The sequence below is a fragment of the Carex rostrata genome, chromosome 18 (genome assembly GCF_964058835.1).
Source record: "Carex rostrata chromosome 18, lpCarRost1.2, whole genome shotgun sequence".
Classification (NCBI taxonomy): domain Eukaryota; kingdom Viridiplantae; phylum Streptophyta; class Magnoliopsida; order Poales; family Cyperaceae; genus Carex; species Carex rostrata.
Genome location: NC_135935.1, coordinates 5,703,067 through 5,728,107, shown reverse-complemented (window position 1 = coordinate 5,728,107; position 25,041 = coordinate 5,703,067). Strand labels below are relative to the sequence as shown.

At 36.0% G+C, this 25,041-nt stretch overlaps 32 non-coding genes across 32 annotated transcripts; all 32 read right to left on the bottom strand.

Annotated features, from left to right (window-relative positions):
- Nucleotides 1-67: 67 nt before the first annotated feature.
- On the bottom strand, nucleotides 68-186 carry LOC144571102 (5S ribosomal RNA). Its single transcript, XR_013517317.1, has one exon. It is a non-coding gene; the product is annotated as a 5S ribosomal RNA (ribosomal RNA).
- A 224-nt stretch (nucleotides 187-410) lies between these two features.
- On the bottom strand, nucleotides 411-529 carry LOC144571091 (5S ribosomal RNA). The gene has a single exon (XR_013517306.1). It is a non-coding gene; the product is annotated as a 5S ribosomal RNA (ribosomal RNA).
- A 224-nt stretch (nucleotides 530-753) lies between these two features.
- On the bottom strand, nucleotides 754-872 carry LOC144571079 (5S ribosomal RNA). The gene has a single exon (XR_013517295.1). It is a non-coding gene; the product is annotated as a 5S ribosomal RNA (ribosomal RNA).
- Nucleotides 873-1,096: 224 nt separating this feature from the next.
- On the bottom strand, nucleotides 1,097-1,215 carry LOC144571067 (5S ribosomal RNA). Its single transcript, XR_013517283.1, has one exon. It is a non-coding gene; the product is annotated as a 5S ribosomal RNA (ribosomal RNA).
- A 224-nt stretch (nucleotides 1,216-1,439) lies between these two features.
- On the bottom strand, nucleotides 1,440-1,558 carry LOC144571055 (5S ribosomal RNA). Its single transcript, XR_013517271.1, has one exon. It is a non-coding gene; the product is annotated as a 5S ribosomal RNA (ribosomal RNA).
- Nucleotides 1,559-1,782: 224 nt separating this feature from the next.
- Nucleotides 1,783-1,901, bottom strand: LOC144571043 (5S ribosomal RNA). Its single transcript, XR_013517259.1, has one exon. It is a non-coding gene; the product is annotated as a 5S ribosomal RNA (ribosomal RNA).
- Nucleotides 1,902-2,125: 224 nt separating this feature from the next.
- Nucleotides 2,126-2,244, bottom strand: LOC144571031 (5S ribosomal RNA). Its single transcript, XR_013517248.1, has one exon. It is a non-coding gene; the product is annotated as a 5S ribosomal RNA (ribosomal RNA).
- A 224-nt stretch (nucleotides 2,245-2,468) lies between these two features.
- Nucleotides 2,469-2,587, bottom strand: LOC144571019 (5S ribosomal RNA). Its single transcript, XR_013517236.1, has one exon. It is a non-coding gene; the product is annotated as a 5S ribosomal RNA (ribosomal RNA).
- Nucleotides 2,588-2,811: 224 nt separating this feature from the next.
- LOC144571006 (5S ribosomal RNA) lies at nucleotides 2,812-2,930 on the bottom strand. Its single transcript, XR_013517224.1, has one exon. It is a non-coding gene; the product is annotated as a 5S ribosomal RNA (ribosomal RNA).
- Nucleotides 2,931-3,154: 224 nt separating this feature from the next.
- On the bottom strand, nucleotides 3,155-3,273 carry LOC144570995 (5S ribosomal RNA). Its single transcript, XR_013517213.1, has one exon. It is a non-coding gene; the product is annotated as a 5S ribosomal RNA (ribosomal RNA).
- Nucleotides 3,274-3,497: 224 nt separating this feature from the next.
- Nucleotides 3,498-3,616, bottom strand: LOC144570983 (5S ribosomal RNA). Its single transcript, XR_013517202.1, has one exon. It is a non-coding gene; the product is annotated as a 5S ribosomal RNA (ribosomal RNA).
- Nucleotides 3,617-3,840: 224 nt separating this feature from the next.
- Nucleotides 3,841-3,959, bottom strand: LOC144570971 (5S ribosomal RNA). Its single transcript, XR_013517191.1, has one exon. It is a non-coding gene; the product is annotated as a 5S ribosomal RNA (ribosomal RNA).
- A 224-nt stretch (nucleotides 3,960-4,183) lies between these two features.
- On the bottom strand, nucleotides 4,184-4,302 carry LOC144570960 (5S ribosomal RNA). The gene has a single exon (XR_013517180.1). It is a non-coding gene; the product is annotated as a 5S ribosomal RNA (ribosomal RNA).
- A 224-nt stretch (nucleotides 4,303-4,526) lies between these two features.
- LOC144570947 (5S ribosomal RNA) lies at nucleotides 4,527-4,645 on the bottom strand. The gene has a single exon (XR_013517168.1). It is a non-coding gene; the product is annotated as a 5S ribosomal RNA (ribosomal RNA).
- Nucleotides 4,646-4,869: 224 nt separating this feature from the next.
- Nucleotides 4,870-4,988, bottom strand: LOC144570936 (5S ribosomal RNA). Its single transcript, XR_013517157.1, has one exon. It is a non-coding gene; the product is annotated as a 5S ribosomal RNA (ribosomal RNA).
- Nucleotides 4,989-5,212: 224 nt separating this feature from the next.
- Nucleotides 5,213-5,331, bottom strand: LOC144570924 (5S ribosomal RNA). Its single transcript, XR_013517146.1, has one exon. It is a non-coding gene; the product is annotated as a 5S ribosomal RNA (ribosomal RNA).
- Nucleotides 5,332-5,555: 224 nt separating this feature from the next.
- LOC144570912 (5S ribosomal RNA) lies at nucleotides 5,556-5,674 on the bottom strand. Its single transcript, XR_013517135.1, has one exon. It is a non-coding gene; the product is annotated as a 5S ribosomal RNA (ribosomal RNA).
- A 224-nt stretch (nucleotides 5,675-5,898) lies between these two features.
- Nucleotides 5,899-6,017, bottom strand: LOC144570901 (5S ribosomal RNA). Its single transcript, XR_013517122.1, has one exon. It is a non-coding gene; the product is annotated as a 5S ribosomal RNA (ribosomal RNA).
- A 224-nt stretch (nucleotides 6,018-6,241) lies between these two features.
- On the bottom strand, nucleotides 6,242-6,360 carry LOC144570890 (5S ribosomal RNA). Its single transcript, XR_013517108.1, has one exon. It is a non-coding gene; the product is annotated as a 5S ribosomal RNA (ribosomal RNA).
- A 224-nt stretch (nucleotides 6,361-6,584) lies between these two features.
- Nucleotides 6,585-6,703, bottom strand: LOC144570878 (5S ribosomal RNA). Its single transcript, XR_013517097.1, has one exon. It is a non-coding gene; the product is annotated as a 5S ribosomal RNA (ribosomal RNA).
- Nucleotides 6,704-6,927: 224 nt separating this feature from the next.
- LOC144570866 (5S ribosomal RNA) lies at nucleotides 6,928-7,046 on the bottom strand. Its single transcript, XR_013517086.1, has one exon. It is a non-coding gene; the product is annotated as a 5S ribosomal RNA (ribosomal RNA).
- A 224-nt stretch (nucleotides 7,047-7,270) lies between these two features.
- Nucleotides 7,271-7,389, bottom strand: LOC144570855 (5S ribosomal RNA). Its single transcript, XR_013517075.1, has one exon. It is a non-coding gene; the product is annotated as a 5S ribosomal RNA (ribosomal RNA).
- Nucleotides 7,390-7,613: 224 nt separating this feature from the next.
- Nucleotides 7,614-7,732, bottom strand: LOC144570842 (5S ribosomal RNA). The gene has a single exon (XR_013517064.1). It is a non-coding gene; the product is annotated as a 5S ribosomal RNA (ribosomal RNA).
- Nucleotides 7,733-7,956: 224 nt separating this feature from the next.
- LOC144570829 (5S ribosomal RNA) lies at nucleotides 7,957-8,075 on the bottom strand. The gene has a single exon (XR_013517052.1). It is a non-coding gene; the product is annotated as a 5S ribosomal RNA (ribosomal RNA).
- A 224-nt stretch (nucleotides 8,076-8,299) lies between these two features.
- On the bottom strand, nucleotides 8,300-8,418 carry LOC144570818 (5S ribosomal RNA). The gene has a single exon (XR_013517041.1). It is a non-coding gene; the product is annotated as a 5S ribosomal RNA (ribosomal RNA).
- A 224-nt stretch (nucleotides 8,419-8,642) lies between these two features.
- On the bottom strand, nucleotides 8,643-8,761 carry LOC144570779 (5S ribosomal RNA). Its single transcript, XR_013517019.1, has one exon. It is a non-coding gene; the product is annotated as a 5S ribosomal RNA (ribosomal RNA).
- A 224-nt stretch (nucleotides 8,762-8,985) lies between these two features.
- Nucleotides 8,986-9,104, bottom strand: LOC144570660 (5S ribosomal RNA). Its single transcript, XR_013516919.1, has one exon. It is a non-coding gene; the product is annotated as a 5S ribosomal RNA (ribosomal RNA).
- A 224-nt stretch (nucleotides 9,105-9,328) lies between these two features.
- On the bottom strand, nucleotides 9,329-9,447 carry LOC144570545 (5S ribosomal RNA). Its single transcript, XR_013516807.1, has one exon. It is a non-coding gene; the product is annotated as a 5S ribosomal RNA (ribosomal RNA).
- A 234-nt stretch (nucleotides 9,448-9,681) lies between these two features.
- Nucleotides 9,682-9,800, bottom strand: LOC144570467 (5S ribosomal RNA). Its single transcript, XR_013516731.1, has one exon. It is a non-coding gene; the product is annotated as a 5S ribosomal RNA (ribosomal RNA).
- A 224-nt stretch (nucleotides 9,801-10,024) lies between these two features.
- Nucleotides 10,025-10,143, bottom strand: LOC144570431 (5S ribosomal RNA). Its single transcript, XR_013516696.1, has one exon. It is a non-coding gene; the product is annotated as a 5S ribosomal RNA (ribosomal RNA).
- Nucleotides 10,144-10,377: 234 nt separating this feature from the next.
- LOC144570466 (5S ribosomal RNA) lies at nucleotides 10,378-10,496 on the bottom strand. Its single transcript, XR_013516730.1, has one exon. It is a non-coding gene; the product is annotated as a 5S ribosomal RNA (ribosomal RNA).
- A 224-nt stretch (nucleotides 10,497-10,720) lies between these two features.
- On the bottom strand, nucleotides 10,721-10,839 carry LOC144570312 (5S ribosomal RNA). The gene has a single exon (XR_013516584.1). It is a non-coding gene; the product is annotated as a 5S ribosomal RNA (ribosomal RNA).
- Nucleotides 10,840-25,041: the final 14,202 nt, after the last annotated feature.

The following is a 25,041-nucleotide window of genomic DNA, read 5'->3' as shown; positions in this document are numbered from 1 at the left end:
CTCATATACAGAATTACGCCATTTGCGGATGCGACGCGCGGCAACAAAAAATAAAATAAAATAAAAAGGAATGCAACACAGGGACTTCCCAGGAGGTCACCCATCCTAGTACTACTCCTGCCCAAGCACGCTTAACTGCGGAGTTCCGATGGGATCCGGTGCTTTAGTGCTGGTATGATCGCATCCGTTATAGAATGACTCAAACCTCTACTTAAACGCAAATAACGACTATTTTAATTTAAAAATCGATTTAATTTCATCATAAATTATCTAACTAATTTAATTTAATTTACAAGTTAAAATTCCATAATTCGATAAAACTCCGAGACAACCGCCTCGTGCGCTCATATACAGAATTACGCCATTTGCGGATGCGACGCGCGGCAACAAAAAATAAAATAAAATAAAAAGGAATGCAACACAGGGACTTCCCAGGAGGTCACCCATCCTAGTACTACTCCTGCCCAAGCACGCTTAACTGCGGAGTTCCGATGGGATCCGGTGCTTTAGTGCTGGTATGATCGCATCCGTTATAGAATGACTCAAACCTCTACTTAAACGCAAATAACGACTATTTTAATTTAAAAATCGATTTAATTTCATCATAAATTATCTAACTAATTTAATTTAATTTACAAGTTAAAATTCCATAATTCGATAAAACTCCGAGACAACCGCCTCGTGCGCTCATATACAGAATTACGCCATTTGCGGATGCGACGCGCGGCAACAAAAAATAAAATAAAATAAAAAGGAATGCAACACAGGGACTTCCCAGGAGGTCACCCATCCTAGTACTACTCCTGCCCAAGCACGCTTAACTGCGGAGTTCCGATGGGATCCGGTGCTTTAGTGCTGGTATGATCGCATCCGTTATAGAATGACTCAAACCTCTACTTAAACGCAAATAACGACTATTTTAATTTAAAAATCGATTTAATTTCATCATAAATTATCTAACTAATTTAATTTAATTTACAAGTTAAAATTCCATAATTCGATAAAACTCCGAGACAACCGCCTCGTGCGCTCATATACAGAATTACGCCATTTGCGGATGCGACGCGCGGCAACAAAAAATAAAATAAAATAAAAAGGAATGCAACACAGGGACTTCCCAGGAGGTCACCCATCCTAGTACTACTCCTGCCCAAGCACGCTTAACTGCGGAGTTCCGATGGGATCCGGTGCTTTAGTGCTGGTATGATCGCATCCGTTATAGAATGACTCAAACCTCTACTTAAACGCAAATAACGACTATTTTAATTTAAAAATCGATTTAATTTCATCATAAATTATCTAACTAATTTAATTTAATTTACAAGTTAAAATTCCATAATTCGATAAAACTCCGAGACAACCGCCTCGTGCGCTCATATACAGAATTACGCCATTTGCGGATGCGACGCGCGGCAACAAAAAATAAAATAAAATAAAAAGGAATGCAACACAGGGACTTCCCAGGAGGTCACCCATCCTAGTACTACTCCTGCCCAAGCACGCTTAACTGCGGAGTTCCGATGGGATCCGGTGCTTTAGTGCTGGTATGATCGCATCCGTTATAGAATGACTCAAACCTCTACTTAAACGCAAATAACGACTATTTTAATTTAAAAATCGATTTAATTTCATCATAAATTATCTAACTAATTTAATTTAATTTACAAGTTAAAATTCCATAATTCGATAAAACTCCGAGACAACCGCCTCGTGCGCTCATATACAGAATTACGCCATTTGCGGATGCGACGCGCGGCAACAAAAAATAAAATAAAATAAAAAGGAATGCAACACAGGGACTTCCCAGGAGGTCACCCATCCTAGTACTACTCCTGCCCAAGCACGCTTAACTGCGGAGTTCCGATGGGATCCGGTGCTTTAGTGCTGGTATGATCGCATCCGTTATAGAATGACTCAAACCTCTACTTAAACGCAAATAACGACTATTTTAATTTAAAAATCGATTTAATTTCATCATAAATTATCTAACTAATTTAATTTAATTTACAAGTTAAAATTCCATAATTCGATAAAACTCCGAGACAACCGCCTCGTGCGCTCATATACAGAATTACGCCATTTGCGGATGCGACGCGCGGCAACAAAAAATAAAATAAAATAAAAAGGAATGCAACACAGGGACTTCCCAGGAGGTCACCCATCCTAGTACTACTCCTGCCCAAGCACGCTTAACTGCGGAGTTCCGATGGGATCCGGTGCTTTAGTGCTGGTATGATCGCATCCGTTATAGAATGACTCAAACCTCTACTTAAACGCAAATAACGACTATTTTAATTTAAAAATCGATTTAATTTCATCATAAATTATCTAACTAATTTAATTTAATTTACAAGTTAAAATTCCATAATTCGATAAAACTCCGAGACAACCGCCTCGTGCGCTCATATACAGAATTACGCCATTTGCGGATGCGACGCGCGGCAACAAAAAATAAAATAAAATAAAAAGGAATGCAACACAGGGACTTCCCAGGAGGTCACCCATCCTAGTACTACTCCTGCCCAAGCACGCTTAACTGCGGAGTTCCGATGGGATCCGGTGCTTTAGTGCTGGTATGATCGCATCCGTTATAGAATGACTCAAACCTCTACTTAAACGCAAATAACGACTATTTTAATTTAAAAATCGATTTAATTTCATCATAAATTATCTAACTAATTTAATTTAATTTACAAGTTAAAATTCCATAATTCGATAAAACTCCGAGACAACCGCCTCGTGCGCTCATATACAGAATTACGCCATTTGCGGATGCGACGCGCGGCAACAAAAAATAAAATAAAATAAAAAGGAATGCAACACAGGGACTTCCCAGGAGGTCACCCATCCTAGTACTACTCCTGCCCAAGCACGCTTAACTGCGGAGTTCCGATGGGATCCGGTGCTTTAGTGCTGGTATGATCGCATCCGTTATAGAATGACTCAAACCTCTACTTAAACGCAAATAACGACTATTTTAATTTAAAAATCGATTTAATTTCATCATAAATTATCTAACTAATTTAATTTAATTTACAAGTTAAAATTCCATAATTCGATAAAACTCCGAGACAACCGCCTCGTGCGCTCATATACAGAATTACGCCATTTGCGGATGCGACGCGCGGCAACAAAAAATAAAATAAAATAAAAAGGAATGCAACACAGGGACTTCCCAGGAGGTCACCCATCCTAGTACTACTCCTGCCCAAGCACGCTTAACTGCGGAGTTCCGATGGGATCCGGTGCTTTAGTGCTGGTATGATCGCATCCGTTATAGAATGACTCAAACCTCTACTTAAACGCAAATAACGACTATTTTAATTTAAAAATCGATTTAATTTCATCATAAATTATCTAACTAATTTAATTTAATTTACAAGTTAAAATTCCATAATTCGATAAAACTCCGAGACAACCGCCTCGTGCGCTCATATACAGAATTACGCCATTTGCGGATGCGACGCGCGGCAACAAAAAATAAAATAAAATAAAAAGGAATGCAACACAGGGACTTCCCAGGAGGTCACCCATCCTAGTACTACTCCTGCCCAAGCACGCTTAACTGCGGAGTTCCGATGGGATCCGGTGCTTTAGTGCTGGTATGATCGCATCCGTTATAGAATGACTCAAACCTCTACTTAAACGCAAATAACGACTATTTTAATTTAAAAATCGATTTAATTTCATCATAAATTATCTAACTAATTTAATTTAATTTACAAGTTAAAATTCCATAATTCGATAAAACTCCGAGACAACCGCCTCGTGCGCTCATATACAGAATTACGCCATTTGCGGATGCGACGCGCGGCAACAAAAAATAAAATAAAATAAAAAGGAATGCAACACAGGGACTTCCCAGGAGGTCACCCATCCTAGTACTACTCCTGCCCAAGCACGCTTAACTGCGGAGTTCCGATGGGATCCGGTGCTTTAGTGCTGGTATGATCGCATCCGTTATAGAATGACTCAAACCTCTACTTAAACGCAAATAACGACTATTTTAATTTAAAAATCGATTTAATTTCATCATAAATTATCTAACTAATTTAATTTAATTTACAAGTTAAAATTCCATAATTCGATAAAACTCCGAGACAACCGCCTCGTGCGCTCATATACAGAATTACGCCATTTGCGGATGCGACGCGCGGCAACAAAAAATAAAATAAAATAAAAAGGAATGCAACACAGGGACTTCCCAGGAGGTCACCCATCCTAGTACTACTCCTGCCCAAGCACGCTTAACTGCGGAGTTCCGATGGGATCCGGTGCTTTAGTGCTGGTATGATCGCATCCGTTATAGAATGACTCAAACCTCTACTTAAACGCAAATAACGACTATTTTAATTTAAAAATCGATTTAATTTCATCATAAATTATCTAACTAATTTAATTTAATTTACAAGTTAAAATTCCATAATTCGATAAAACTCCGAGACAACCGCCTCGTGCGCTCATATACAGAATTACGCCATTTGCGGATGCGACGCGCGGCAACAAAAAATAAAATAAAATAAAAAGGAATGCAACACAGGGACTTCCCAGGAGGTCACCCATCCTAGTACTACTCCTGCCCAAGCACGCTTAACTGCGGAGTTCCGATGGGATCCGGTGCTTTAGTGCTGGTATGATCGCATCCGTTATAGAATGACTCAAACCTCTACTTAAACGCAAATAACGACTATTTTAATTTAAAAATCGATTTAATTTCATCATAAATTATCTAACTAATTTAATTTAATTTACAAGTTAAAATTCCATAATTCGATAAAACTCCGAGACAACCGCCTCGTGCGCTCATATACAGAATTACGCCATTTGCGGATGCGACGCGCGGCAACAAAAAATAAAATAAAATAAAAAGGAATGCAACACAGGGACTTCCCAGGAGGTCACCCATCCTAGTACTACTCCTGCCCAAGCACGCTTAACTGCGGAGTTCCGATGGGATCCGGTGCTTTAGTGCTGGTATGATCGCATCCGTTATAGAATGACTCAAACCTCTACTTAAACGCAAATAACGACTATTTTAATTTAAAAATCGATTTAATTTCATCATAAATTATCTAACTAATTTAATTTAATTTACAAGTTAAAATTCCATAATTCGATAAAACTCCGAGACAACCGCCTCGTGCGCTCATATACAGAATTACGCCATTTGCGGATGCGACGCGCGGCAACAAAAAATAAAATAAAATAAAAAGGAATGCAACACAGGGACTTCCCAGGAGGTCACCCATCCTAGTACTACTCCTGCCCAAGCACGCTTAACTGCGGAGTTCCGATGGGATCCGGTGCTTTAGTGCTGGTATGATCGCATCCGTTATAGAATGACTCAAACCTCTACTTAAACGCAAATAACGACTATTTTAATTTAAAAATCGATTTAATTTCATCATAAATTATCTAACTAATTTAATTTAATTTACAAGTTAAAATTCCATAATTCGATAAAACTCCGAGACAACCGCCTCGTGCGCTCATATACAGAATTACGCCATTTGCGGATGCGACGCGCGGCAACAAAAAATAAAATAAAATAAAAAGGAATGCAACACAGGGACTTCCCAGGAGGTCACCCATCCTAGTACTACTCCTGCCCAAGCACGCTTAACTGCGGAGTTCCGATGGGATCCGGTGCTTTAGTGCTGGTATGATCGCATCCGTTATAGAATGACTCAAACCTCTACTTAAACGCAAATAACGACTATTTTAATTTAAAAATCGATTTAATTTCATCATAAATTATCTAACTAATTTAATTTAATTTACAAGTTAAAATTCCATAATTCGATAAAACTCCGAGACAACCGCCTCGTGCGCTCATATACAGAATTACGCCATTTGCGGATGCGACGCGCGGCAACAAAAAATAAAATAAAATAAAAAGGAATGCAACACAGGGACTTCCCAGGAGGTCACCCATCCTAGTACTACTCCTGCCCAAGCACGCTTAACTGCGGAGTTCCGATGGGATCCGGTGCTTTAGTGCTGGTATGATCGCATCCGTTATAGAATGACTCAAACCTCTACTTAAACGCAAATAACGACTATTTTAATTTAAAAATCGATTTAATTTCATCATAAATTATCTAACTAATTTAATTTAATTTACAAGTTAAAATTCCATAATTCGATAAAACTCCGAGACAACCGCCTCGTGCGCTCATATACAGAATTACGCCATTTGCGGATGCGACGCGCGGCAACAAAAAATAAAATAAAATAAAAAGGAATGCAACACAGGGACTTCCCAGGAGGTCACCCATCCTAGTACTACTCCTGCCCAAGCACGCTTAACTGCGGAGTTCCGATGGGATCCGGTGCTTTAGTGCTGGTATGATCGCATCCGTTATAGAATGACTCAAACCTCTACTTAAACGCAAATAACGACTATTTTAATTTAAAAATCGATTTAATTTCATCATAAATTATCTAACTAATTTAATTTAATTTACAAGTTAAAATTCCATAATTCGATAAAACTCCGAGACAACCGCCTCGTGCGCTCATATACAGAATTACGCCATTTGCGGATGCGACGCGCGGCAACAAAAAATAAAATAAAATAAAAAGGAATGCAACACAGGGACTTCCCAGGAGGTCACCCATCCTAGTACTACTCCTGCCCAAGCACGCTTAACTGCGGAGTTCCGATGGGATCCGGTGCTTTAGTGCTGGTATGATCGCATCCGTTATAGAATGACTCAAACCTCTACTTAAACGCAAATAACGACTATTTTAATTTAAAAATCGATTTAATTTCATCATAAATTATCTAACTAATTTAATTTAATTTACAAGTTAAAATTCCATAATTCGATAAAACTCCGAGACAACCGCCTCGTGCGCTCATATACAGAATTACGCCATTTGCGGATGCGACGCGCGGCAACAAAAAATAAAATAAAATAAAAAGGAATGCAACACAGGGACTTCCCAGGAGGTCACCCATCCTAGTACTACTCCTGCCCAAGCACGCTTAACTGCGGAGTTCCGATGGGATCCGGTGCTTTAGTGCTGGTATGATCGCATCCGTTATAGAATGACTCAAACCTCTACTTAAACGCAAATAACGACTATTTTAATTTAAAAATCGATTTAATTTCATCATAAATTATCTAACTAATTTAATTTAATTTACAAGTTAAAATTCCATAATTCGATAAAACTCCGAGACAACCGCCTCGTGCGCTCATATACAGAATTACGCCATTTGCGGATGCGACGCGCGGCAACAAAAAATAAAATAAAATAAAAAGGAATGCAACACAGGGACTTCCCAGGAGGTCACCCATCCTAGTACTACTCCTGCCCAAGCACGCTTAACTGCGGAGTTCCGATGGGATCCGGTGCTTTAGTGCTGGTATGATCGCATCCGTTATAGAATGACTCAAACCTCTACTTAAACGCAAATAACGACTATTTTAATTTAAAAATCGATTTAATTTCATCATAAATTATCTAACTAATTTAATTTAATTTACAAGTTAAAATTCCATAATTCGATAAAACTCCGAGACAACCGCCTCGTGCGCTCATATACAGAATTACGCCATTTGCGGATGCGACGCGCGGCAACAAAAAATAAAATAAAATAAAAAGGAATGCAACACAGGGACTTCCCAGGAGGTCACCCATCCTAGTACTACTCCTGCCCAAGCACGCTTAACTGCGGAGTTCCGATGGGATCCGGTGCTTTAGTGCTGGTATGATCGCATCCGTTATAGAATGACTCAAACCTCTACTTAAACGCAAATAACGACTATTTTAATTTAAAAATCGATTTAATTTCATCATAAATTATCTAACTAATTTAATTTAATTTACAAGTTAAAATTCCATAATTCGATAAAACTCCGAGACAACCGCCTCGTGCGCTCATATACAGAATTACGCCATTTGCGGATGCGACGCGCGGCAACAAAAAATAAAATAAAATAAAAAGGAATGCAACACAGGGACTTCCCAGGAGGTCACCCATCCTAGTACTACTCCTGCCCAAGCACGCTTAACTGCGGAGTTCCGATGGGATCCGGTGCTTTAGTGCTGGTATGATCGCATCCGTTATAGAATGACTCAAACCTCTACTTAAACGCAAATAACGACTATTTTAATTTAAAAATCGATTTAATTTCATCATAAATTATCTAACTAATTTAATTTAATTTACAAGTTAAAATTCCATAATTCGATAAAACTCCGAGACAACCGCCTCGTGCGCTCATATACAGAATTACGCCATTTGCGGATGCGACGCGCGGCAACAAAAAATAAAATAAAATAAAAAGGAATGCAACACAGGGACTTCCCAGGAGGTCACCCATCCTAGTACTACTCCTGCCCAAGCACGCTTAACTGCGGAGTTCCGATGGGATCCGGTGCTTTAGTGCTGGTATGATCGCATCCGTTATAGAATGACTCAAACCTCTACTTAAACGCAAATAACGACTATTTTAATTTAAAAATCGATTTAATTTCATCATAAATTATCTAACTAATTTAATTTAATTTACAAGTTAAAATTCCATAATTCGATAAAACTCCGAGACAACCGCCTCGTGCGCTCATATACAGAATTACGCCATTTGCGGATGCGACGCGCGGCAACAAAAAATAAAATAAAATAAAAAGGAATGCAACACAGGGACTTCCCAGGAGGTCACCCATCCTAGTACTACTCCTGCCCAAGCACGCTTAACTGCGGAGTTCCGATGGGATCCGGTGCTTTAGTGCTGGTATGATCGCATCCGTTATAGAATGACTCAAACCTCTACTTAAACGCAAATAACGACTATTTTAATTTAAAAATCGATTTAATTTCATCATAAATTATCTAACTAATTTAATTTAATTTACAAGTTAAAATTCCATAATTCGATAAAACTCCGAGACAACCGCCTCGTGCGCTCATATACAGAATTACGCCATTTGCGGATGCGACGCGCGGCAACAAAAAATAAAATAAAATAAAAAGGAATGCAACACAGGGACTTCCCAGGAGGTCACCCATCCTAGTACTACTCCTGCCCAAGCACGCTTAACTGCGGAGTTCCGATGGGATCCGGTGCTTTAGTGCTGGTATGATCGCATCCGTTATAGAATGACTCAAACCTCTACTTAAACGCAAATAACGACTATTTTAATTTAAAAATCGATTTAATTTCATCATAAATTATCTAACTAATTTAATTTAATTTACAAGTTAAAATTCCATAATTCGATAAAACTCCGAGACAACCGCCTCGTGCGCTCATATACAGAATTACGCCATTTGCGGATGCGACGCGCGGCAACAAAAAATAAAATAAAATAAAAAGGAATGCAACACAGGGACTTCCCAGGAGGTCACCCATCCTAGTACTACTCCTGCCCAAGCACGCTTAACTGCGGAGTTCCGATGGGATCCGGTGCTTTAGTGCTGGTATGATCGCATCCGTTATAGAATGACTCAAACCTCTACTTAAACGCAAATAACGACTATTTTAATTTAAAAATCGATTTAATTTCATCATAAATTATCTAACTAATTTAATTTAATTTACAAGTTAAAATTCCATAATTCGATAAAACTCCGAGACAACCGCCTCGTGCGCTCATATACAGAATTACGCCATTTGCGGATGCGACGCGCGGCAACAAAAAATAAAATAAAATAAAATAAAATAAAAAGGAATGCAACACAAGGACTTCCCAGGAGGTCACCCATCCTAGTACTACTCCTGCCCAAGCACGCTTAACTGCGGAGTTCCGATGGGATCCGGTGCTTTAGTGCTGGTACGATCGCATCCGTTATAGAATGACTCAAACCTCTACTTAAACGCAAATAACGACTATTTTAATTTAAAAATCGATTTAATTTCATCATAAATTATCTAACTAATTTAATTTAATTTACAAGTTAAAATTCCATAATTCGATAAAACTCCGAGACAACCGCCTCGTGCGCTCATATACAGAATTACGCCATTTGCGGATGCGACGCGCGGCAACAAAAAATAAAATAAAATAAAAAGGAATGCAACACAGGGACTTCCCAGGAGGTCACCCATCCTAGTACTACTCCTGCCCAAGCACGCTTAACTGCGGAGTTCCGATGGGATCCGGTGCTTTAGTGCTGGTATGATCGCATCCGTTATAGAATGACTCAAACCTCTACTTAAACGCAAATAACGACTATTTTAATTTAAAAATCGATTTAATTTCATCATAAATTATCTAACTAATTTAATTTAATTTACAAGTTAAAATTCCATAATTCGATAAAACTCCGAGACAACCGCCTCGTGCGCTCATATACAGAATTACGCCATTTGCGGATGCGACGCGCGGCAACAAAAAATAAAATAAAATAAAATAAAATAAAAAGGAATGCAACACAAGGACTTCCCAGGAGGTCACCCATCCTAGTACTACTCCTGCCCAAGCACGCTTAACTGCGGAGTTCCGATGGGATCCGGTGCTTTAGTGCTGGTACGATCGCATCCGTTATAGAATGACTCAAACCTCTACTTAAACGCAAATAACGACTATTTTAATTTAAAAATCGATTTAATTTCATCATAAATTATCTAACTAATTTAATTTAATTTACAAGTTAAAATTCCATAATTCGATAAAACTCCGAGACAACCGCCTCGTGCGCTCATATACAGAATTACGCCATTTGCGGATGCGACGCGCGGCAACAAAAAATAAAATAAAATAAAAAGGAATGCAACACAGGGACTTCCCAGGAGGTCACCCATCCTAGTACTACTCCTGCCCAAGCACGCTTAACTGCGGAGTTCCGATGGGATCCGGTGCTTTAGTGCTGGTATGATCGCATCCGTTATAGAATGACTCAAACCTCTACTTAAACGCAAATAACGACTAAATTTCAATCGGTCTTAAAATGACGCTCGAGTGTCCGATTTTAGCAAACAACCACTTTTCGGAAAGCTTGCGAGAAGATGCACGTGTCGGAGACTGCTATGCGGTTTTGCGATATTCAGAATTGCCAAAAAATAATGGGAAGATTCTCAAAACTTGAGTTGAAGTTTTCGATTAATTTTTTCATTTCTATTTTTATCTAAGTGACTTAGTAAATTGTTTATTTAGATTAAAGATGACGCAAATTAGTTGTTGCTCGTCATGGTATACTTTTGGAGAACGAGTTTCTTGCAAAAGGAAGTAGTGGGAGTAATGTAATACTTGAAGAAAATCAAGATGCATCACACAATACAATATTTGAACTAGATTAGATTAACCCACCTCTTGATTTTTTTTGGCTGATGAGCATCTGGAAGTACCAAGTCCACATGTAGCTATGGATGAGGTTCTAGTCCCGAGCTCAAGTACTTCGAAGCAAGTTGAAGTAGAACTGGATCCGCAGATAGTTTTGGATCAAGTTCGACAGCCTGAAGAACAAGTGCTACGTAGGTCAACGAGAACAGTCCATACACCCGAGAGGTACTTGGGACTGCACGAGGTCTCAGTTTTTGACACTAAAGATCCTCTGACCTATGCGGAAGCAATGGATAGGCCTGACTCTGATAAATGGCTGGAGGCCATGAGATCCGAAATATAGTCCATGTATGACAACACGGTCTGGAACCTAGTTGTACCACTTCATGGGTGAAACCCATAGCTAACAAGTGGGTTTTCAAAAGGAAAACAGACATGGATGACAATATGACTATTTACAAAGCACGGCTAGTAGCGAAAAGGTTTCAAACAAATTCTGGGAATTGATGAAACTTTTTCACCCGTGGCTATGTTTAAGTCAATTCGGATACTCCTAGCAATTGCCGCATTTCATGATGATGAAATATGGCAAATGGATGTCAAAACCGCCTTCTTAAAAGGAAATTTAAGAAGAGGATGTGTATATGACACAGCCTACGGGTTTTGAAGATCCAGAGAATGCTGGGAAGGTATGCAAGCTTCTTGAATCCATTTATGGATTGAAGCATGCATCACGGAGTTGGAATCTTCGATTTGGCAAAGAAGTCAAAAAGCTTGACTTCGTCAGATGCAAAGAAGAATCTTATGTGTACAGAAAAACTAGTGGGAGTGCCATCGCATTTCTTAATCTTATATGTAGATGACATACTCTTAATAGGAAACGATATTCCTCTATTGCAATTAGCCAAATCTTCATTAAAGAAAAGTTTTCTCGATGAAGGACTTGGGCGAGGATGTCTATATACTAGGCATAAAGATCTACCGAGATAGATCAAAGAGACTTATAGGATTAAGTCAAAGCACATACATTGACAAAGTGCTGAATCGGTTCAGCATGCAGGATTCTAAGAGAAGATTCCTGCCAATGAATCATGGTACACAGCTTAGCAAGACTCAGTGTCTTTCGACAACTGATGAGTAGAGTACCATACGCTTCGGCTATTGGCTCTATCATATACGCCATGTTGTGCACTCACCCTGATGTCTCGTACGCTTTGAGTGTGACGAGTAGATATCAGGCTAATCCAGGCATAAAGCACTGGAATGCAGTAAAGAATATCCTTAAGTTCTTGAGGAGAACTAAGGATATGTTTCTCGTCTACAATGTTATCACCTAATACGAGAGATCGTAAACATAATAAGATGTTTATAATTAATTATAAAAGATATAATTAATATAAAGGTGATGTAAAGGTTTGCAAAAATTGACACAATCAGCAACACAGCTGATCCACTCACAAAATCTCTTCCTCAAGCCAAGCACGAGATGCTTAATGCTTCTATGACACATAGAAGATTGGCTGTGTGATTTTCTCAGGATCTGCGAGATCTTAGAGAATATAGAGTTTTGTATATAAGTAGGGCCTACGATGATTGGCTCCTTGCTTAAGTGGGAGATTGTTAGCTTGTAATAATCTAGAAGTCAATAATACGATAATTTTGATTATATAAAGCTTTGTTCATGAATTGGATGATTAATATCATTTTGTTGCCTTGAGTATTATTGCATTTATGGATCATTTCGAGTTCATGACTGAAATTGTGAAACTCCATAATATAGATGATATATACTCTTAAAAGGTCACTGACCAAGGTAATTAGCAGGAACACTAATTACCGCTGTAAGGTTAGTATGTGGATTAAATGATGATCAAGTTTTACAGACCATAGACAAGGAGTTGTCATTTTAATCACATAGATATATGTTCCAGGAACATGATATTTGACAGACCCCGAATGAAACATTAAATAGAATTGTGTTCGTGTCATTTATGTTTTCATTCAGTGTCACGTTCTACAGTATGAGGTATTTATCATTCCCACTGAAAAATATGTATGTGTGATTGTTATCCACCGTTGTCCGTAAAAAGCAGTCATAACGGTAGCTTTTCCATATGTATAGCTTAGCTGAGGAAGTGATAGTTTACCAAGAATACTATTTGTCCCTCGTATCTCTATACGAGCTATAACATCACTGGGCCCCTTGGTAGAGTTAGATTATTTGCATGCGGTATAATTACAAATAGTGTTTCGGTTTCTCTCCCAAATACGTATCGTTTCGTGCAGAATCGAATCGGTATTTTCTCTCTTTCTCGGTTTCTCTCCCAAATACGTATCGTTTCGTGCAGAATCGAATCGGTATTTTCTCTCTTTCTCGGTTTCTCTCCCAAATAGTGTTTCGATTGAGAAAAGAAAGTTATATGTAGTTGACGTATAATCTTGCGGGTTGTTGTGGAGTATATTTACGGGATTGATGAATAGTGTTTTACCGAATTTCGCGGTATGTCAGTTTTGCATATTGATGAAACTGAGCAACCGAAAATTCGTGTTTACGGGTTTTCGTCTTTTTCTCATGAATAGTGTTTTTGCATAATTCCGCGGTTTACGGTATTTCTGGCAGAAGAAATAAACCGCTCTCTGGTTAGTCCTGGTGGATAACCGATAGAGGTATCACACGTGTGATACTCCGAGTCGATTCCTTCCTTCGTGAGGCTCTACTCGCTCGGTCTGCATTCCAACTGTGATTTGGAAACAAGGTATAAATATGTTATATTAATTTATTTAATTGGTAAATAGATTAAAGTTTTAGAAATCAATCATGGAGTAGATCTGTAAAAGGATTAAATTGGGTTTTGATGCCACAGGAATACTGAAGGTGGACCGCCTTGGAAAGTTTCCTGACATACTCCGTTTAATCCTGAGCTTAAGTTGGCTGTAGAAATTTTTGTTCTACGGTCATTCCGCAGCTTAAGCCTAAACGGGTTTTGGTTACAGCACCGTAAACCCCAACATTTTATCCATAATCAAATCATAAGAGAACGATCAAAATGACAACCATACGAGCATACAAATCAACCATATCATAACAATTCGGTTTTTAAATTGATTGGGTTATGCACATAATTCACATCATTCCAATTATGCCACAATCAAACATACAACATGACAATCAAAAAAGAGAATTTAATTTCTGAAAATGAAACATCAAACAAGTCCAAGAACCCTGCACCTGATTATGAAAAGCGTATCGCGCACCTATGGTTCGGATGTCTCGAAAGATCCCGCAACCTCTTGCTCAACTGAGCCTACACCTGTATCAACATAAATAATTGATTTAATCTTTGTTTAATTTCTTCCTTTCTTTTTAGTTTATTTTTATTTTTATTTTTATTTCATAGGACTAAAGGCCTAAATCAAAATGAGATCATTCCTATTTTTGTTTGTTTGTTTTATTCACGGCTAGAAATCAAGTTCAAGGTCTAAGTCCTATTAACTTTTAGATCTAATGATAATTCATGCTTAAAATTGATCACATAAACTTGAAGAAATATTTTATTTAATCCAATTAGTAGTCCAAAATTATTACTAAAATTTTCTACATCTTAAAACTATTATTTTCATAAAATTTCTATTAGAAAAGACTTACTATACAAGTTTTTACATCCTGTCACAAAAGGGTCCCTATCCAGAGACTACTTTCTAAACAATTTTATTTTTTGTCACCAATCAGTCCCTAAACCTTGTCAGACCCGAATTTTTACACTACAAACCCTGTCATTTACCAGAATTGACCTAGAGCTGTTCAGAATATTGAAAATTTACAGAACATACCCTGGAATGTTGCCGAATAACACAGAACTATGCATAATGCTGAAAAATTACAGAAATGACTTTGGCAACTCAGAACGGCATACCAGTATACCAGAAAATGTCAAAACAGAATATTGTTGAACTGGAAATCAATACTAGCACAGAGATGAGGGTAAATTTTGGTTATTCAAAGTTGTATAAATAGGTTAATCAACCTTTCAAGGGTAGTCATGACTAATTCAGAATTTTAGAAGGAAAACCAAGCAATTGTTGACAAGTCATTCAAGCAAAGGAAATTTAATTAATCAATGACATACATAAGTTGAGATAAGAGGTCATCAAAACTGATTCAATCCATTCAAAATTTCAATAAGCAAACTTAATTTAACACGAGAGTTTCAACCGATCAAAACACTCAAGCCTTAGTAGAAAATATAAAATTTGCAAGGTCGGTTTGAATCAAGCACAACAACACTAATTAACTTCATAAAGTCAAGAACATTGCATTAATCGACAATGTCACATAAAAAAAAATCAGATTCGAGCATGAGTGACATTTTGCCTAAAGCAAGCAATCCACAGTTCAAACACAGGAAGGGGGCTCAACCCACAATTCAAAAGTAATTCAACATCGAGCAAGAAACAACATGGTCAAGATGGTTTACTCAAAACTTATACAAATATTTCAGATTTGGGCAAAACCCTAAACAATGGAGAAAAATTTCAGATTTTGAAAGAGAGAAAAACTTACCGATTAACACCTCCATTTGTTGGATTTGTTAATCGGATTAATCACAACTCTTCTCTAATTTTCAGATTAGAACCAAACCGTAGATAGAAAATCCAAATTAAGATGAAATTGAGAGAGGAATTACCAAATTAACAACATAGAAGGTTAATGGAGGTAGATTACTCACAATTTATACACAAATTTCGGGTTTGATCAAAATCCTAGAAAATAAAGATGAATTTTGGATTTGAGAAAAGAGGAGGGAAAATGAAATACCAATTTAAGAAATAGATGGTTACGAGAGAGAGAATCAACAATTTCCAACTTCCTTCTTCGATTTCTCAAGGATTTTCATGGGAGAAGAGGGCTCTCTCTCTCCCTTTTTCTTTCTTTTGGCGGACCAAGCAAGAGGAGGGGGGACAGACACACACAGAGGAGGGATGGAGGCAGGGGCGGAACATAGTGTAACCTAGAGGGTGCTAAGCCACCCCTATCATTTCAAAATTATCTTACTAAGTATATAGAAGTTCAATTAAATTTTACTTTTCATACATAATAGCCCCTCCTATACAATATCACAAATTTATAAGGTCTTGAATCATAAATTTTTTAAAAGCAAACTTCTGACAGCCTTTTTCATTTCCATATGGACTCTTCGGTTTCCATATCATTTCTATTATAGAAAGAGAAACTTTTTTATTTTGGAAATATGTCAAACGTATAGAAGAAAATAAATAAAAAAGGAAGTGTCTAATGAAGGAAGGAAATCAGATTTCAGCGGAGTAATATATCCAGTTCATTCAAACAAAAGCAACAAATTAATCTATCTTCAGAAAACAATAAGTGTTAAATTAACATAAAACAAATAGTGAAATATGTCAAACCTTTTGCTTTTGAATTAAAGAAAGGAAAACTTTTTGCCTTTACATTTCTATTATATATATTTATGAAATCAAATAGTGAAATAATTTATTATCTTGTGTTATATAAATTCCATGTTCAATTAAAATTTTCTTAATATGATGTTTAGCCCCTCCTATAGTCAAATTCTAGTTCCGCCCCTGGACGGAGGGAAAGAGAGGAGAGTTGAGATATTTTGGAAATTTTCTAAATTAGACCCTCCAAATTTTGGATATTAATAAAAGAAACTTTTATACCTATAATCATGAATAAAAGATTGTAACTTCGCTACTAGATTTCTGACTTTTTCCAAGAGTCTGAAAAGCTATTTCCAAGAGTATGAAGGGCCATTGGAATTAAAATGGGCTTTCTGACACAGTTCTGACACTGTAAACCGTTTCCAAAGGCAAGCCCTTGGAAAAAGTAGCGCATGGAAATACTTCATGTGTACCCATGGAAATGTATCATTTACACCCTTGAAAAAAGTTTGGCATGACCTGCGACCCACCAAAACAGATCAAATATTATATTATATTGAAGGCTCATGGAAATACTAGGGCAAATGCTCATGGAAATGTTTTTTTTGATAAAATTTATATTATTTTATGGCTGAACATATTATTTCCAAGGGCTAAGCTCTTGGAAATATTTTGCTTAGTATATTTATATTATTTTATTGGGAATGTTCATGAAAATACTTCAGAAAATGTCATTGGAAATGTTTTATTGATTCAGTTTATATTATTTTATAGTTGGTCATATTATTTCCAAGCGTTACCCCTTGGAAATGTTTTGGTAAGTCTGTTTTTATTATTTTATTGTGAATGTTCATGAAAATACTTCAGAAAATGTCATTGAAAATGTTTTATTGATTCAGTTTATATTATTTTATAGTTGGTCATACTATTTTCAAGAGTTAGCCCTTGGAAATGTTTTGCTTAGTCTATTTATATTATTTTATTGCAAATGTTCATGAAAATACTTGAGAAAATGCCTATGAAATTATTTTATTGATTCAATTTATATTATTTTATAGTTGATCATACTATTTCCAAGAGTTAGCCCTTGGAAATGTTTAGTTCCTGAAGATAAAACACATTTGTATATTTTATTTCTCCCTTTGAATTGTCTAAATAAACAAATCACAACAGCAGGCAAGTTATAATTGTGATAAACTGAAACATATGATTGAAAAGGTACAAATAAAGGGAGGTATTATAAAGCAACAATAATTCACATGCTGCTCCTATGCATACAAAATTTGCTCAATTATAAAAGAGTTGAGCACTTGATGGTTTTTTTAGTATTTAACCAGAAGAGAAATTCTAAACAATTAAAGAGATGATATATTTGCTAAACATGCTTTTGTTCTAACCCAAATAAAACACATGACATTATAGTTACTACCATTTATAATAAATTCTCAAAAGTTTTTTCTCATGAAATGCAAAAACTGGTACAATAGTGTTGCTGGTGCAGTACTTCCCTATACAAAACCCCAAATTCAACTCATTTAGAAAATTCATAAAAATGTGAAATAAATCATAGTGAAAGATCTTAATTTCCTGAGAATTTTGGTACCAAGAACACTCAATTTGGAGTTGTAGTTTGTCCTGTGAAAATTATAAAAAAATGGTTATCAGAAAATAAAAAAAACTGGTACAGAACCAAAACTGATATTGAGAAAAACTTAAGTTTGGCATAGCTCTAGGCAATACAATGTTGGAATTAATTGTGGGTGCAGATCATGACTTCCTGAAATTTTAGACACAAAAACATCCAATTTGGATCTATGGTTTGTTCTACACAAAAGTAAACATCTAATTTGGATCTATAGTTTGTTCTACACAAAAATTACAAAACAGCATGTCAGAATGATCCAAACTACACCTCACAAACTGAAAAGGGATGAAATAAATTGTTAAAAATATTGAAAAAAATTAAGGAAAACATGCACATAGCTTGTATGAAGGTCTTTGGGTAAGTTGTGCATACATTTTTCTGATAAAACCATCAAATTGAGCATCAAGGACACTACAAACTGACCCATAGTACATGTTGCTTTTGCACTGTGTATTGACATGAACTTAGTATGATCAATTTCATACTCAATCCAGTAGCATAGATGGAAAGGTATTAGTTATTTCTTCTTGCTAACTTTTTGAAATTAAACATTTTTCATTTTTACCCATAAATATTCCTTTTTCTTTTTAAGGAAATTAAAAAAACCACAACTTACCTTAGTCTCAGATTGCAATCCACAATGGCCAGATTTAGGCTGAGCATGTACAATTGCATCCAATTACTTACTTTTCCCCTTCAAGTCCACCAGCTTAATAACTATGTTTCAGAGGGTACATGAGATTATATTATCATGTTATGACAATTTAAGAAGATACAGTAACCTAATTATAATAGTAACTAATTAACACCAATCACAATCAATTTAGTAGACTAAGAAAAAAAAACCAGAAAAGAAAAGAGAAGAACTTTTATTAATATAACCTATTGGAGAAAGAGACACGTAAAGCTATGCAAACCGCAATGGTCAGATCTTATTTTTATTAATTTAACTTTTATTAATTAAAACAAGTAAAGCTATGAAGTACCAAAATATGATTGTATAATAACTATGACCTTTAAGCCAAAATATGAGGTGTATAATAACTATACAAATAAAGCTATGAAGTGCCAAAATATGCAAAGGGCTTATGTTTTTTTTTTTTAATGAACTATACAATCATGAAAAACTTAATTTTCATTTGATTACTATGAACACTATTGGCCTTGTATGTATGCACTACAGTTAGTTTAAAGAAAACAAGTTAGATTTTAAAAAACCAGAAAAAAATGGTACCTCGAGTTCCTCTGCTGGTACGACCTTTGTGTTGGGTTTTTGACGGTTCAAACCCATTGATTTAGCTTAAGGTGCGGAAAGAGTAAAACAAAAAATTTTACATCTAACTTAAGCTACGGATTAAATGAATCAAGAAGATCCGTTTAATCCTATTTACAGATCTACTCCATAATTGATTTTCTAAAGTTTTAAATCTATTTACCAATTAAATAGATTAATATAACAATTTATACCTTGTTTCCAAATCACAGTTGGAATGCAGACCGAGCGAGAAGAGCTACACCAGGGAAGGAATCGACTCGGAGTATCACACGTGTGATACCTCTATCGGTTATCCACTGGGACTAACCGGAGAGCGGTTTATTTCTTCTGCCAGAAATACTATAAACCGCAAAATTCTGTAGAAACACTATTCACCAAAATAGGGACAGATTAAATATATTTAAGACTCCAAGTTATTCCGTTTCACTTAAAAGCAAAACAAGAAATACCGCAGAGTTTGCAAAAATATATTTTTCCGAATCTCGTAATAACCGAAACCGGGGAAGAGAGAAATTCCGATTAATGAATTAATCAGATTAACATGTGAATTAGTAAGTTTTCTCTCTACCCTCACCCCTCTATTTATAGTGTTTTGAGGAGGTTCGTAAAAGACCGAAATACCCCTTAAAACAAATTTATTTACCAAAAACCCTTGACACCTCATCCTTTAATATGTGAAAAGACCAAAATACCCTTTCCACACCCTTCCACACTCTTCTCCATGCTTCTACACCCTAAGGTGTCATGCAAGGTGGCATAGGTGTGAAATGACCATTTTGCCCTTGGCCCATTAAAGCATGAATAGTAAAAGGCTTTGATTTAAGGCTTTGATTTTGGGCTTTGACTTTGGGCTTTTAATTTTAATTAAAGCTTTGATTATTTTGGGCTTTTAAACCCATAATTCAAATCCATAATTAACAAATTAAAATCCAAATCAAATATATATAATTGTCATATACAATTATATTTCTTTTCGGTTGTTGTTCGGTAACTTTTATACAACGTAACGTGTACGTTTATAAATTAACCATTGTTTCTGCTTGTCATTCTAAATGTCATTTATAATTTAATTATATCACGTATAATTAATTATAACCATCTTAATATTAATTATAATCAATTTATAATTAATCAGTAAGATTCTCCGAGTAGCTCCTATATGGTGTGACCCAATAGGATCTGTGTTTGTTGGTAAACAGAGTTAAAACTGTTTTAACTTCTATAATCATGAGTGGTATCTGGCAACACATCATGACCATCCAATTACACAGATGATGCTGTACTGTACAATATCACGATCCAGTAAACTATTTACTTGTGTCAGTTCTTTTGTCTCATAGCTATCAGATTAGTTTCAAGGTAGATGTGTGTCATCCTTGCAAACTTAATCTTTTCTTGATCTTGAGCAGATTATCAAATATAATTACTCTTGTAATTATACCGCATGCAGATAATCTAACTCTACCAAGGGGCCCAGTGATGCTATAGCTCGTATAGAGATACGAGGGACAATAGTACTTTTGGTAAACCATCACTACCTCAGCTAAGCCATGTATACCGAAGAGCTACCATTATAACTGCATTTTACCGACAGCGTTTGATAACAATCACACATATACATTTCTTAGTAGGAAAGATGAATACCTCATACTTTAGAACTTAACACTGAATGAAAACATTAATGACACGAACACAATTCTATTTAATGTTTCATTCGGGGTCTGTCAAATACCATGTTCCTAGAACATGTATCTATGTGATTAAAATGACATCTCGTGTCAGGTGGTTTGTAAAACTTAACCATCTTTTAATCCACATACTAACCTTATCGCGGTAATTAGTGTTCCTGCTAATTACCTTGGTCAGTGACTATTTAAGAGTATATATCATCTATATTATGGAGTTTCACAATTTCATTCATGAACTCGAAATGATCCATAAATGCAATAATACTCAAGGCAACAAAATGATAAACATTCAATTCATGAACAAAGCTTTATGATAAATTATCGTATTATTGACTTCTAGATTATTACAAACTAACACTTTTGATTCTTTTTTCCCAGGTTTAATTGAACCTGATCGGCCCTTATGAGCTGTTCCTCTTTACCTGATTAAACACAAGTAAATCCAAGTCAGCCCTTTGCATAGCATAAAATGTTCAAACTTATAGTTTAATATTGATTAAGTGAACAATGAAGTATACTTTATGGCTTCTTCATTGCAGAGTTTTTGTAATGTGTTTTGTACATATTTTGGTACAATGTATGATGACTATCTTATGTTAATGCGAATTAATTGGTTTTGATTGATATATATATATATATATAGAGTAAGGCTTGGGTGTTATGGATAACATAGAGAACTACGGTGCTATGGCTCAATATTCGAGTTTTCAAAATTCAAATGGTTGATCCGAACCGTTCATTTTGTTCTCCATATTAATATGTGTTTGGAGACCAAATTTTATATTTTTTAGAAATATTTTACTATTTTTTTAGATAGGTAGAAAATCAAATATCTGAATGGTTCAGAATTTTTTAGATCAAGTGATTTTCTACATAGCTAAACAAATAGTAAAAAATTTCCAAAAAATGTAAAATTTGGTCTCCAAACACATATTAATATGGAGAACAAGATGAACGGTTTCGATCGACCGTTAGAATTTTGAAAACTCGAATATTGAGCCGTAGCACCGTAGCCCTCTATGCTATCCATAGCACCCAAGCCTTACTCTATATATATATATATATATATCAACGTGTTGGCTTTTATCTGGTTTATTGGAAAGTGGGGAATATGTAACAATATCGGGTACTATCGGGTTGGTACAGGGAGGATTGTAGAATGGGGGCGTACAAATATAATGCTATTTAGGCTTGCACTTCCATGGGTATATCCATGGAATAACGAAAATAATCTTCCCATGGAAATATTAGTGCATAGAAGAAATCAAGTGGGTCCCACATTTAGTTGCCTTGGAAATACTCTGGTGGGACCCACCTACACATCGTTGGAAATAACAAGATGGGCTCCACCGTAGATAGCCTTGGAAAAACTTAGTGGGTCCCAGGTAGGCTAACCCTTGGAAATAACCAAGTGGGCCCCACCTTAACCATCCTTGGAAATATGGAGTGGGTCCCAGGTTGGCTTACCCTTGGAAATAATCAGGTGGGCCCCCCATTAACCAGCCTTGGAAATATTTAGTGGGTTCCAAGTCAGCTACCCTTGGAAATAAATCAAGTGGGCCCCATACGATTCTCTTGGAAATAAATCAAACAGGGGCTAAGCGTGAAACTATTTCCAAGCGTAATAGTTCCAAGGGGCTCTTCTTGGAAAAAGTCTATTTCCAAGGGTAACCCTTGGAAATGCCTATTTTTTTACTATTTCCAAGGCGACTATTTGCTACGGTAGTATTTCCAAGAGTAATCCTTGGAAATGGCGTTTTTTGGGCTTGCTCCATGGATAACCCATTGGAACAAGCCATTTTCTAGCCCTTGAAAAAAGTTAGAATTCTAGTAGTGCTTGTTCCCAATTTTATATAAGCTATAATTTTCAACTCCTAGTTCAACAATAAAAATTTCTTAACGTAACAACATGATACTGGATTGCAAAAGCATAACTCAAGATTAAGGACAATTAATCTGTAAAATTGGTAAAATAAGCTTGAGATAACCTAAGTGAGGCCTACCGTTGCAACGGTCCAGGGACCATTGTAACAGAATAAATAAATTCATAGAAATACCTACACCAGATTAAATCAAAATCAAGTGGCTCCTGCCATAAGTTGAGACATAGACTTCCGTTATGGAGACCGTTATAATGGTCCTTGACTGTTATAGTCCAAACCAGTTCAGACCACCCTATCGTTGTAACGGTCCATGTACCGTTGCAACGGTCAGCACCAAATACTTCATTTTTATCAGCTCTCTATAAATAGAAGCTATACCAAGGTTTGGATTTACACTCTAGTCGCCTCCAACTTCAATATTTCATATTTACAGATCTAGAGAAAGTCATTGTTGCTTGTGTGCTTAAACTTCAATACTCACAATCAATCTTAAGCTTATTCAATCAATTCAACAACTCCTAGAGTGATCCTGCATGATCAAAATAATTACTACTTCGAGCCTTATGCTCACCCAGCAATCCTTGAGTCTTCGCGAATCAGATTGTCTTCCTTTGAGCCTTTAGTGCTATTTGTTCGGGCCGTGTGACTTTCTAGAAGATTGTAAGGGCTCACTGGTTCCACTTTGTAATACTTTCTCATTGGATAAAGAAAGACGCACCATCTCGAAGGTCGTGGGCCCCGAAGATGTAGGCGTTAGTGCCGAACTCTGTAAACAACTCTCGTGTCAAGTGTTCTAAACTCTATTCTTTACTTTATTTATTTTACATTTTAGTTTAGGACAAAGTTATTTTAAGTTTCCGCTAAGAATAACTTTACGACACACTCGAACTTTATAACTTAGATTAAACATTAAAAAAATGCCTTATTCACTCCCCTCTAAGTGCCTTTGGGATAAACACTCCCCTCTAACCTATGGACTTATTTATAATAAAAGGAAAACAAAAATGAGGAAGCATTTGGGTGAAAAAGGTTGGGACCAACACTCTCCTCTAACCTTTAATTGTTTAACTGGACTGAGGGACGTTTGGGGGAAAAAAATAGTTTCCCTTTTTTCTATGTGCTCATAAAAAATTATTACATTTCAATTTTGGTTTTATGTGAATCAATAAGTTCAAAAATCAACGTTTAGAAATTATCCACATTAGTACGTTTTTTACAAGCTCTTGATGACAACTCAAATAAATTGAAATGTCATAAAATTTTACATGTGCATAGATAAAATGATGTAGATCATATCCAATGGTTTTATTTTAATTTTTAAGTTTTAAATTTTTAATTATTAAATTTTTTTAAAATGTAGGTACAAAAAATAAAGACATTTGAATCCTCCTTATTTTAAAATATTCATTCTATACATACTGGAAAAATATTTATAGTAAACCGCATCACTGTAGAGTAGTCAGGTAAACATCTGTAAAAAGATAAAAAAAAATTAAAAATAGCAAACTGCCCATTGTAAGGCGGTTAGGTCATATTGAAACTTTTTAAAAAATGGAGGTTATTTGCTAATTTTTTTTTTGAGGGTATTTTAGAAAAATTGGAAACCTGATCGGTAGGAGTTATTTTATTAAAATAAAATTCAGGCCTTTGCGTAAATTTTATTTAATTGAGGATATTAAAAAAATATTCGGCTCAGCTGGAAATTTGGAATGAATAAGAAGAAGTCGGCGTCAATTAATGGTGGGGAACAATAAACGAACTAGAGGACGGAGGAGCTCCACGTGGCTTAAAAATGACCACCAAATTTAATAATTCTCCGTATTCAATTTTTTAGTAAAGGAAAAATGCGTTTGTCCAAAAATCGAATTCGTATCCTCTGCATTAACTCAAAAAAGA